Source organism: Copadichromis virginalis, linkage group LG14 (assembly GCF_057382275.1).
Source record: "Copadichromis virginalis isolate Kocher_CV1m ecotype Utaka linkage group LG14, C_Virginalis_male_GT1.1, whole genome shotgun sequence".
NCBI lineage: Eukaryota > Metazoa > Chordata > Actinopteri > Cichliformes > Cichlidae > Copadichromis > Copadichromis virginalis.
The window spans coordinates 41,167,638-41,180,533 of record NC_140631.1 but is presented as its reverse complement, the minus strand read 5'-3'; positions in this window follow the sequence as shown (position 1 = coordinate 41,180,533).

The following is a 12,896-nucleotide window of genomic DNA, read 5'->3' as shown; positions in this document are numbered from 1 at the left end:
GATCAGTGATGGAATATTCCAGATTACTTTGGTTGTGATGATGTGAATTCGTGGTTCTAAAACATCAGGTGGAGTTGTGACCATCATAGCATAAAAAATGTAGCCTGATCTTTTTGAAATCCTATCCGATGAGTCAAAGCCAAACGTCAGGGTGAACCAGAGTGTCCTGGGTAAAACTCTTAACCAATGAGTTTCATTCTTTGTTTGGTGTTACTGTACACTTCCGTCATGGTGTTTTTCACTGTATGGTTGAGTTTAGGCACCAAAGCTGCAGAGTTAGTTTTACAATAGCAAGTGTTTCAAATCCTGGTCAACTAAATCCCAGAAAGATGATTCTGTTTGTCTAGATGGAGAAAAGACTCCGCTGGCTGAAGGGTTACCCAACCCTATGAAAGTACATCTGTATGATGACCTGCAATCCGTTTATAAGTGATGACGTATGAACAGTGTTGGGAAGGTTACTTTTAAAATGTATTCCACTACAGGTAACAGATTACATGCCCCAAAATGTATTTTGTAACGTATTCCGTTACGTTACTCAATGAGAGTAACGTATTCTGAATACTTTGGATTACTTAATATATTATCATGCTTTTTACAACTACATGAATGTGATTTATTACTATTACTGAAGGTCCGCGGCACAGAACCGTACTAAAGGGACCTCTGGCTAATACGTCGGGTTCGTGTTGGCTCGTAGCCAAAAATTAGCTTTACTTTGTTGTCTGGGTCAACTTTGAGACAGAGAGAGGCGTTGAAAGGCTGCTCCAACGGAACTTATTGTTTCAGAGGGAAACACGAACACTGTACAGTCGAGTCTTAATAGCTTACTTACAACTGGGCTCATCAGGCTCTCTTCTTGGCTGCAGTGGTTATTATTATGTTTAGACCTTAGTGCAGCATTCGATACTGTCGACCATAATATCCTATTAGAGCGATTAGAACATGCTGTAGGTATTACAGGTACTGCGCTGCAGTGGTTTGTATCATATCTATCTAATAGACTCCAATTTGTTCATGTAAATGGAGAGTCCTCTTCACACACTGAGGTTAATTATGGAGTTCCACAGGGTTCAGTGCTAGGACCAATTCTGTTTACATTATACATGCTTCCCTTAGGCAGCATCATTAGAAGACATAGCATACATTTACACTGCTATGCAGATGACACCCAGCTCTATCTGTCCATGAAGCCAGATAACACACACCAATGAGTTAAACTGCAGGAATGTCTTAAAGACATAAAGACCTGGATGGCCGCTAACTTTCTGCTTCTTAATTCAGATCAAACTGAGGTTATTGTACTCGGCCCTGAAGAGCCTAGAAATATGGTCTCTAACCAGATTCTTACTCTGGATGGCATTACCTTGGCCTCCAGTAACACTGTGAGGAACCTTGGAGTCATTTTTGACCAGGACATGTGCTTCAACGCACATATTAAAAAAATATGTAAGACTGCTTTCTTCCATTTGTGCAACATCTCTAAAATTAGAAATATCCTGTCTCAGAGTGACGCTGAAAAACTAGTTCATGCATTTATTACTTCCAGGCTGGACGACTGTAATTCATTATTATCAGGAAGTCCTAAAAACTCCCTGAAAAGCCTTCAGCTAATCCAAAATGCTGCAGCAAGAGTCCTGACAGGGACTAGAAAGAGAGAGCAGATTTCTCCTGTTTTGGCTTCCCTTCATTGGCTTCCTGTTAAATCCAGAATTGAATTCAAAATCCTGCTCCTCACATACAAGGTCTTAAATAATCAGGCCCCATCTTATCTTAATGACCTTGTAGTACCATATCACCCTATTAGAGCACTTCGCTCTCGCTCTGCAGGCCTACTTGTTGTTCCTAGAGTATTTAAAGTAGAATGGGAGGCAGAGCCTTCAGTTTTCAGGCCCCTCTTCTGTGGAACCAGCTTCCAATTTGGATTCAGGAGACAGACACTATCTCTACTTTCAAGATTAGGCTTCAAACTTTCCTTTTTGCTAAAGCATATAGTTAGGGCTGGACCAGGTGACCCTGAACCCTCCCTTAGTTATGCTGCAATAGACGTAGGCTGCCGGGGGATTCCCATGATGCATTGAGTTTTTCCTTTCCAGTCACCTTTCTCGCTCACTATGTATTAACAGACCTCTCTGCATTGAATCATATCTGTTATAATAATAATAATAATGGATACTTTATTGATCCCCATGGGGAAATTACTTGTTTTTCTCTGCATTTGACCCATTCACTCAGTGAAGCAGTGGGCAGCCCACTAAGCAGGCGCCCGGGGAGCAGTGTGTAGGGACGGTACCTTGCTCAGGGGTACCTCAGGGTAGCCGTTAAGTGGATTCGAACCGCCGACCTTCCGATCATGGGGCGACCACTTTACCTACTGAGCTATCCCTGCCCTTATTAACCTCTGTCTCTCTTCCACAGCATGTCTTTTATCCTGCCTTCCTTCTCTCACCCCAACCGGTCGCAGCAGATGGCCGCCCCTCCCTGAGCCTGGTTCTGCCGGAGGTTTCTTCCTGTTAAAAGGGAGTTTTTCCTTCCCACTGTTGCCAAAGTGCTTGCTCATAGGGGGTCATATGATTGTTGGGTTTTTCTCTGTATCTATGAAGCGCCTTGAGGCGACTTATGTTGTGATTTGGCGCTATATAAATAAAATTGAATTGAATTGAATTGAATTTACATGCTTCCAGCTCCCGTTTTTGCTCGATGACAGCTCGTACTTTTCCACTCTCATTTTTCTACCTCCTCGCGCTCACAGACACATAACGGGTATGGCAGTCCATTCTCCCTGCAGCACGGACTACACTGCCCATGAGGCTACATTCTTTAGTGTTATGCCTGTAGCATTCTGCCTATTAGCTTAGCACAACAACAACAATAAAAAGGCGCTCTCTCACCCAGGAAACACACAGTCGCAGTTTGTTCCGTTTACAGCATCCTGCCATACGACTGCATTTGTCCGTAACCATCAGGAACCCTCACGTTAACTTTTATCAAGTGGAAAAAAAGTTCGCGTTCATCCTCCAGCTTCACTGTGTTTATGCTACGCTAACATAGCTGTGTAGCTAGCCACCACATAGCACATCATTATATACCAGCTAGCCCAACTTCAGTAACCCTACAAACGTCACTGCTGTTTAGTTTTCTGCTGTTTAGTTTTTCTGTCTTCATTTATGATTTATGATAGCAGAGCTGTACGTTTGAATTTTTCATGAATCCCTCAATCTTTAGATGGAAACTAGCGAGCTAACTTCCTGCTAACTTCTAATGCCGTTAAATTTAATAAATTCTGTTTTCATGGATGCCTGGATGTTAAACTTAATTGTTACACCTGGTAGAGCAGAACGCTGATCCTTTTATTAAAGATGAAAGAATTTAGACAGTTTGTAGCTCTCAGACTTTGACTTTGGGACCTAAAGCGGAGTTTGGAACGGAAAACGGCTAATGACATCAGACTTAAAGAGCGGACGGTTGCAGCAATTCCCCAGCTCTCTGTGAATGCAGTCATGGTCATTGATGAGTCTTCACTACAGTTTGCATGTTAATGATCATGAAACTGACCTCACAGCTGAAGGTTACTCAGTGGTGCCAGTTTTAAATCAACTTTTTGAGACTTTCCTTACCTGGATCATTGAGTGCGATCAAAACACAGACCGACTAAACTTATTCCATGTTGTGCCGTGAGATGCGGTAAGTCTTAAGTGATAACTCTATAGTGCACGTTGTGTGGAGCTAACAGTTCAAAAACTGGTTTACTGCACTATCAGCAAAAACACTCACACTTTACATTTAGCACCTACACATTTGTGCACACAATTTCACACACAGTTAATGAAGCCTTGAGAAAAATGGTTTTATTTTTCACGGTTTTACTAATATCACAAGTTCACAAAGCCCTCTCCATCTGCTGTTCCAGCCCCCAGCCTCTCATTCATTTCATTTTGCTGCCATTACCTCACCTCTGTGTGAGCGTGTGTGTGTGATGAGTCATACTTTTATTTTGTGGCGGTCTTTAGTTCCAGCCGATGGCTTGGACCGCTCAGGGTGACAATGACACACACACACAGCCTTTAATTCATGTGAATGGGGGGGTTGTGGGATATTTGGGGGCGGAGGACGCTGACATGCATCAACGCACAGCCACTGAAAGGAGACCAGCTTCCTTCGTACCCCCTTCTCTTCTACTCCCTTTCCCATGTCCTCCACCTCTTCCCCCTTCCTGCTTCCCTCTTCTTCTCACTGTTATGCTACCAGTCAACATTGATTAGATATTGAAGTTAATCTCGGCTAAACTCCTACACTTACAGCCTGCACGTTTCAACCAGTCAGAGACCAGCTTGCTGCTGACTGGAAATCTAAACTGCATCCGTATTGGTCCGCAACAGCTGCATCCTGCTGCACGTGCGCACCGCATATCTGAAAATAAGCGAGCATGATAAGCGAGCGGGAAATTAATTTGACGGGTAGCACAAAGAGCTTGATGACACACACACACCCCAACCCTCGACGTATACATGAGCTCACTGATGAGTGCACAGACATGTAGCCGAGCGTGAAGAGGCCATAGGTTTATAATGTACGCTCTCACCGACAGCTCGGTCTCACAGCTGAAAACCTGTTTGCTCATCTCCACAAACACAAATTAAGTGTAACAATGTTTCCGTTACTTTTTCTTAGGACGCATCACCACACCAAGCCAGAAAATACAAAGGTCTGAAAAAGTTTCTGTTATATTTTCACCTAAACTGTGATCTCTGTCTATCGCTGAACTTAGTTTTGATTGATTAACCTGACAGGGAAGTTTTTATTGTCTAAAGCTTCTTCTTCTTGTTTCGGCTGCTCCCTTTAGGGTTCACTACAGCGGATCATGCTCCTCCATTTCACCCTATCCTCTTTGGTCACATCGACCCTTTCCGTGTCCTCCTTCACTTTGAGGTCTTCCTCTTTTCCTCCTGCCTTGCAGCCCCTCTCCCTCCTCTGTCCAAACCATCTCAGCCTTGTCCTTCTAACTTTGTCTCCACACCGCTCAGCCTGAGCTGTTCCTCTGGTGTCCTCATCTCTAGTCCTGTCCATCACTCAGGGTAAAGATCTTCAGTTCAGCTTCCTCCCCTTTTGTTGGTTCCTGTTATGGAAATCTGAAATAGTAGTCCACGCATAGAAAATCCAGAAAGGGTCAACCCTCTTGTCTCTCAACGGTGTGAGATTAGAGGCTGGAAAGCCAGCCTTCCAGGACGATCAGTCACCACCATGTAACCTCTCTTCTACCTGCTTCCTGCTCTCACTGGTCAAGCAAATAGTTTATCTGCCTAAACTTAACTAAGTAGTTATTACCTAAAGCTAACCAATAGCTGGTATCTATTAATGCAACAAGAACCAGACTTTCTCATGAGGTCTCTGTGGTCTTCCTCTTAGTCCCAGTGTTTAAAGTTCCTCCTCTCACTTCCACACTCTGGTGTTCCTTCTCTCTCGTTGCCTCCTAACACACCTTCCTCTTCTCCTCTTCCTTTGTCTTTGGTCATCAGCAGCACAGTTTCCACCCTGCTGGCCACCAGTGAACCCGGGCGGGTGGTTCTGGAATGGAAATCTCACTCTTGCTGATCCACATCATTGAACTGGCAAAGATTTTATGCATTTCGCCCTCTCTGACCCAATCCTAGGTTCACCTTGCTTCGTGCCCCCTCTTTTAGTTTGGGACGTGGCGTGTCAGTGCACCTTAAATCTTTTAGATAAACATCAGTGAACAAATCTTGAAACCAAATGTCACTGAAATCACGCCAAAGTGCAGAATTATATCCATCAAAAGATTTGAAGGTTTGCAAGATACTGCATAACTGTTGCTTTTTGCCACCAGTTCAGCTCCACCCACATGACGTGTCATCTCAGCTTGTAAACATAAAAAAGCTCTACGCCAGAACAGTGTGGTGGGAGGGGCTTATCCAATTACTTTTCCTAACAGTTTGCCATCCCTAGGACCACTGACCGTCCCTAACACCGTTTATCAAGCCTGTCTGTCTCTGTGTCTGTCTGTCTGTCTCTCTGCTGTATCCATTTCTTTCCTGACATCCCAATGACTGTTATTTATTACCCGGCAGTGTCGGCTTTACCCGAGCATGCCAAAGCTGGTCGCTCTGTCCTCAGGCAAACTCTCTCCCTCTTTCATTACCCATCTTTCTCACTTTATCGATGCCTCCCTCTCTCCCTCTCTCTCGTTTTATGCCACTGTCTGGCACATTCTGCATCTCATTTCTTCTTCCTCTGTCTTGCCGTCTGTCTGTTGTTATTCGCCTGTCGTGCTCCATCCTCTGTTTGTGTTTTTTCCCCCTCCATTGGCATCACTGTTTGCACACATACAGACACAGACTGCTGTCACCAGAGGCAGGAGGCTCTCTCCAGACACCTCTCTGTCTGGTGACATCCAGACGACATTGGATTGTGTGTGTTTGCTACGGGTGTGTGTTCACCCCCCTCTCTTTATTGAGATAGATAGATAGATAGATAGATAGATAGATAGATAGATAGATAGATAGATAGATAGATAGATAGATAGATAGATAGATAGATAGATAGATAGATAGAGATGGTATGTGGTGATGAAGAAATCAAAGAATGGAGTCAGGAGGTGGTGAGTGAGGGGAAGCGAGATGAAGTTCATGAAAGGGGGGATGAATGTGGAGGTGTGTGTAGAGGGGGGGATGAGGGCAAGTAAAAGAGAGAGAGAGAGACTTGAGATGGAATTAAAGATGAAACCATGTTGGCATGTTTGTCAACTTTACCCTAAAGCTGTGTATGAGTGTGTGTACAATTACAGCCACTTACAGCTGTGCAGCCCTAATTAGCCCTCAACACACACTCATTAGTCTACAGTGGAAGACCAAAAGAAGGATAATGTGGGCCAAAGTGGGATGGTCCCCTCACAATCACAAGGTCAAAGTGGGAAAGTCTATTCTCCTCTAGAGGGGAACATCCTAATGAATGTAGCTTCAATTAGGGAGACTTTCAGTTACGGTGTGCCAACCAATCCAGACACATCAAACATCATCCAGAGGCTTCAGGCTTGACCAAAGGGAAGCTGAATTATTAGGATAACAAGACACTTTTTCCTAAAATCATCTGTTACAACACCAAAATCAGACAACTGCTTGAGGATGACATGAAAAGGACCAAAAGCATCAGGCTTTCAGCCAAAAACCAAAAACTGGTTTCAGTCATTATGCAAATGTACTGTTTATAAGGTTGAAACCTGCAGTCAGCTGAGACTGAAGACGTCACCTGGATGAGTGACGAAACGTTTCTCTCACAAAACGCTACGTCCAGATGAACAGAATCAACTTTTGGAAAAACCGCAGTTCCTCTAATGTCCACATGAGGCTCCATAAATGTCATTCATCATTGCAAATATTCACCACAGTTTTAATCTTCGTTTGTAAGTTGTTCTCCTTCCAGCCCACAATAATACAAGCCCAAACCTCAACAAACCAACTTCATTACAAATACATAAACACCTCGGGGACTTTCTTCGCCCTGAAGTCATTTTCTCAAACACAGTGGAGTGCCAGACTGTGTGTCTCCTCCAGCAAGTTCCAATTTAGCTCTCACCTTATTTACTTTTCTTACCGAACCCCTTTATCGATTGATTTGGCTTCTTGGGAGCCAAAGCATGAAACCACCCAAAAATGTTGATTATTTAAAGTCATTATTTAAGAAATAATCTAATTCTATTTTTTTTCTTTTGCTTTGACATACACTTGAAATCTTCCTGCCGCTACTATAATTGTAAGAACCTTACCTGCGCACCAGTGAGCTTGTTGTGATCATAGACATAATGTACTTTACACAGTAAAGGATTCCCTGTTTTTTTTGTCTATTTAAACACTAATGGAGACCATAACTGAAAACAAAAACATCATGTTGTATTTAATAGGGCTTTAAAATATACACATACCCATGAAGGAAGTGTTTGCTAATGGAATAAATCAGATGAGTTGTTGGGTAATATTTTTTACAGGCTCCTATACATTTTTTTAAACAAGCAGAGGAGTCACCCCCTATTAAAACTCTTAAGAGTAGTTTTAGTTTACTAGTTTTAATACTTAAACTTAAAACCACAGTAGAACAAAAGGCAAAGTCAAAAACAAGAGCAATTAAAAATTCAAATAAGTAAAAAGAAGTGGTCCAGGTGAGAGCTTGAATTCATGCGATTGTGAATTCTTCCACCCAACTTATCTTTTAGTGCTGACACTTTTAGATTATTGTTGTTCCTCACAATTAAAAATCAGCGATGAAAAGACACAAACGCACTTTTTGAAACCAAAGAAGTCGTCCCCTGCTGACCATTACTGAGAAAGGATGTTAACGGTGCTTCTAGCTTGGCTGCATTTTTCAGACCAGAAGCCATCTTAGCCTTTGTACTCAGAGTTTGCTTTTAATGCATATTTTAATTATGAAGCGATGTTTTTGTAATTTTAGTGTCTAAATGTAACCAGACAGACAGAAAATGAAAAATGGTATGTTATAGCCAAAGGAAGATACGATAAAAGGTCATACAAAAAAGGTGATTAGTGATTAGTTTTACTTTGAAGGTTATGTGACACAACCAGCTCTTAACATGTAGATTTTGTTGTGGCTCACATGAGAAATTAATTAAATTCAATTTAATTTTATTTATATAGTGCCAAATCACAACAACAGTTGCCTCAATGTGCTTTGTATTGTAAGGTAAAGACAAGGTTAAGGCTCTGCCTCCAACTGTACTTTTAAAGACCCCAGGAACCACAAGTAAACCTGCAGTCTGAGAGCAGTGCTCTGTTGGGTGATCTATGAGGACTTTCAGATAAAAATGGCCCTGATTATTCAAGATGTTATGAGAAGGATTTTAAATTTGATTCTTGATTTAACAGGAAGCCAAAACAGGAGAAATCTGCTCTCTCTTTCTAGTCCCTGTCAGGACTCTTGCTGCAGCATTTTGGATCAGCTGAAGGCTTTTCAGGGAGTTTTTAGGACTTCCTGATAATAATGAATTACAGTCGTCCAGCCTGGAACTAATAAATGCATGAACTAGTTTTTCAGCGTCACTCTGAGACAGGATATTTCTAACTTTAGAGATGTTGCACAAATGGAAGAAAGCAGTCTGACATATTTGTTTAATATGTGCGTTGAAGGACATGTCCTGGTCAAAAATGACTCCAAGGTTCCTCACAGCGTTACTGGAGGCCAAGGTAATGCCATCCAGAGGAAGAATCTGGTTAGATACCATATTTCTAGGCTTTTCAGGGCCGAGTACAATAACCTCAGTTTGATCTGAATTAAGAAGCAGAAAGTTAGCGGCCATCCAGGTCTTTATGTCTTTAAGACATTCCTGCAGTTTAACTCATTGGTGTGTGTTATCTGGCTTCATGGACAGATAGAGCTGGGTGTCATCGGCATAGCAGTGTAAATGTATGCTATGTCTTCTAATGATGCTGCCTAAGGGAAGTCAAAGGAGCTTGCAAAGAAAAGCGTCTGGACTTCTTTAAGTTGCTTGAAGACGTTTCACCTCTCATCCGAGAAGCTTCTTCAGTTCTAAGGTCAAATGGTTGAGAGTCCCAGATATAAACCTAGTGGGAGTTTCCCCCCACAGAGGGACAAAAGGACCCCCTGATGATCCTCTAATCGCCTGAGCCAAGGTGGGAAAATGGGCGTGGGTCCCAATCAGCCAGAGTTTCGGGTGTGTTCATTGTGAAACCTGGCCCCACCTTATCAGGCGAATTCCTGAGGTCAGATGGCCCAGGATGTGAGTGGGCGTTAAGGCGTCTGGGAAGGGATCTCAAAACTGGATTATAGATGGCAGAGAGTTGGTGTCGTAAACCCCGCCTCTGTTCAAAGATGGTCGCTCACAGTGGACATAGATGGCTTCTTTCACTCCTCTTTCAAACCATCTGTCCTCTCTGTCCAAAATGTGAACATTGGCATCCTCGAAAGAGTGTCCTTTATCCTTAAGATGCAGATGGACTGCTGAGTCTTGTCCTGTGGAGGTGGCTCTTCCAGACGCTTTTCTTTGCAAGCTCCTTTGACTACGATGACCTGGATGACTGAGAACCTTCACAGACATACTGCCTAAGGGAAGCATGTATAATGTAAACAGAATTGGTCCTAGCACTGAACCCTGTGGAACTCCATAATTAACCTCAGTGTGTGAAGAGGACTCTCCATTTACATGTACAAACTGGAGTCTGTAGCCACTTTTCCATAAGTACCTAGTCACAGCACTCGAGTTGGATCGACTGGTTTTCCATTACAATCTGGTACTACCTAACATGTGTGGTTGTCATCATAGCAATGTGTCCAAGCATCATGCAACACGAACGCTACAAAACAGGTGGATGTCGAAGCAAGAATATACCTGCTGCTCGGTCTGTGGCTTTTCATTACACTCGGGGAAAACGGCGTTGTTTCTTGTTCGCCGGGTTTCGAAATGGCCGTTTTAATTTTCATGAATGAGAAACTCTCATGAGTAGTGAAGCTACTGACCAGCCAGTCGGTGGCATGCAGTCTGGCAACATCACATTTTAGTACCTGCTTGGATCGCCTGGAATCCTGGGCGGGTACTAAAAAAGTACCTGGTACCAGGAACTGTGACCTAATGGAAAACTGTGGCCAACTGTGCTGAGTCGATCCGAGTAGGTACTTATGGAAAAGGGGCTTGTTAGACAGATATAATTCTAACCACTGCAGGGCAGTGCCTTTGATACCTACAGGATGTTCAGATCACTGTAATAAAATATTATGGTCTGGTTGCCGTTAGACCGACTGCAGATTTCAGTTGCTTGCTTTGCGTTTTACTTCCCCAAACATAAGACACAAAATCTGTCAGCCCGACACACAGAATCAGACTCTCAGATTTTAAACCAGGTAGACATTTCTGCCATAAACTGTACACGTATAAGTAGGACCTCCACACGTGAAACGTAACGAGCCCATCCCTCTGCTCTGAGGAATCCCACGGAGCAGCTGTGAATGGAATTACACGCTTACCTGAAAGCATCAATGCATATTTATGTGTGTGTCAGTGCTCCTGGTCTCAAAGGCTCATTAGGTGAGCATATGGAGTGATGAGTGAAAAAGGTCTGCCGGTGATGGGGAACAGAAACAAGCCTGACTCAGCACTCCGGCTGCTGAATTACAGCTCGACGGTTTTACCTCTCTGCTTTTAATACACCGCGCTGAGTAGAACACACTAAAACTCGCACGACTTACCTTCGAATATCCGAGATTTGTTTTATTGGTCCGCAGAGATTTTATGCAGTCTTTAAAAAGGTAGAAAATGATTTTAATTTGCCTTTTAACCTTTTTTTTTATATACAGACAGGAAGTGTCCTCTGAGAGGGACGGACCTGTTACTGCTGTGCAGGAGCAGTCAGGTGAAAATGATTTTTCCTCGGTTCAGTCGGGGATTTCAGCATGCTGTGACCCTGCAGGCAGTCTGAACCACTGGTAATAAAATGGAGACACATTAATTCCTGAAATGTTTCGAGATATCAGAGCGTGCAGTAGAACATCAATATATCATTACCACTTAAATGTCGAGACAGCAGTGTAATTACTGCAGACGAGAAAGCTGCCAGCCTCTATCAGTTCAGGAGATGTTTATATTCCCTCATGAAGATGCAGGATACTGAGAATGTGCTGCACATTTTAACCCCTTAAATCCAGCCACCGCTGATGATACTGAACCTGTTGTAGAGGTTCTGGACTCCAGATTTGATGCAACAAAAAACAACAATATTGCAAACGTTCCAGTCACAGCGGTGTTAGGTGGTAGAGTGTGCCTCACAGATTAGCTTTTTTGTTTCCTGTCAGGCTATTTGACCGGTAAACCAACATCACACTAATGACTTTCTCATCGGTACACACTAATAAGACAGTGTGTCACTTTGACTGCGAGGTTTATTTCTTGTTAGCCGACATATGAGCCAAAGGAAAAGGCAGCTAACATGATGAGTTGGCTAAACTTTAAAAATGTAAACCAAACTTGCCAATGTAGCTGCCATCACCAGTGTGTGAATGTGTGTGTGAATGGGTGGATGACTGGATATGTAAAGCACTTTGGGGTCCTTAGGGACTAGTAAAGCGCTATATAAATACAGGCCATTTACCTTTTTTTTTTTTTACCAAACTTGCTACCTCAAAAAAGACTGACTGTGTAGGACTTCAAATGGATACGTTAAATACACTTAATATAATGATAATATAATATAATGAATACAAAACGTTACCTGATGAATCGTGATTTATGCTGAGACATTCAGAATTTGGTGATGTTGTCATGTCAGTATGGACTAAAAAGTTTACTTTGTTAGTCTTTTTCTGAATAATTAAGAACACATCAGATACACTTCATCTCCATCTATCTATCTATCTATCTATCTATCTATCTATCTATCTATCTATCTATCTATCTATCTATCTATCTATCTATCTATCTATCTATCTATCTATCTATCTATCTATCTATCTATCTATCTATCTGTTAACTTATGTAACATTTTTTTAGTAAATAAACTCAGAAATTCACATGATTAAATGTTTTCTATAAACCTAAGCCTGTGAGTCCACAGTATTTAAATTATGTTCTAACTCTCTATGATCTCACACTTTGCCTCATTCACATGCCCCATAACACCAGTTACAGAAACACTACTTTTAATTAACATTTAATCATTAACCCTGAACACGAGCACTGTTGCTGGTGGCCTGTTGCTGCTCTCGCTCCAAAAAACACTGGAAAGCACTTCTCATCCACTGGAATGACCAGTTAAACACATAAACATGACTAAACTAAGGCAGGTAAATATGAGTATTCTGTACTTTGAAAAACCAAGTATGAGTCACTGACTCAATATGAGTATAAATAAAGTTAAAGGCAG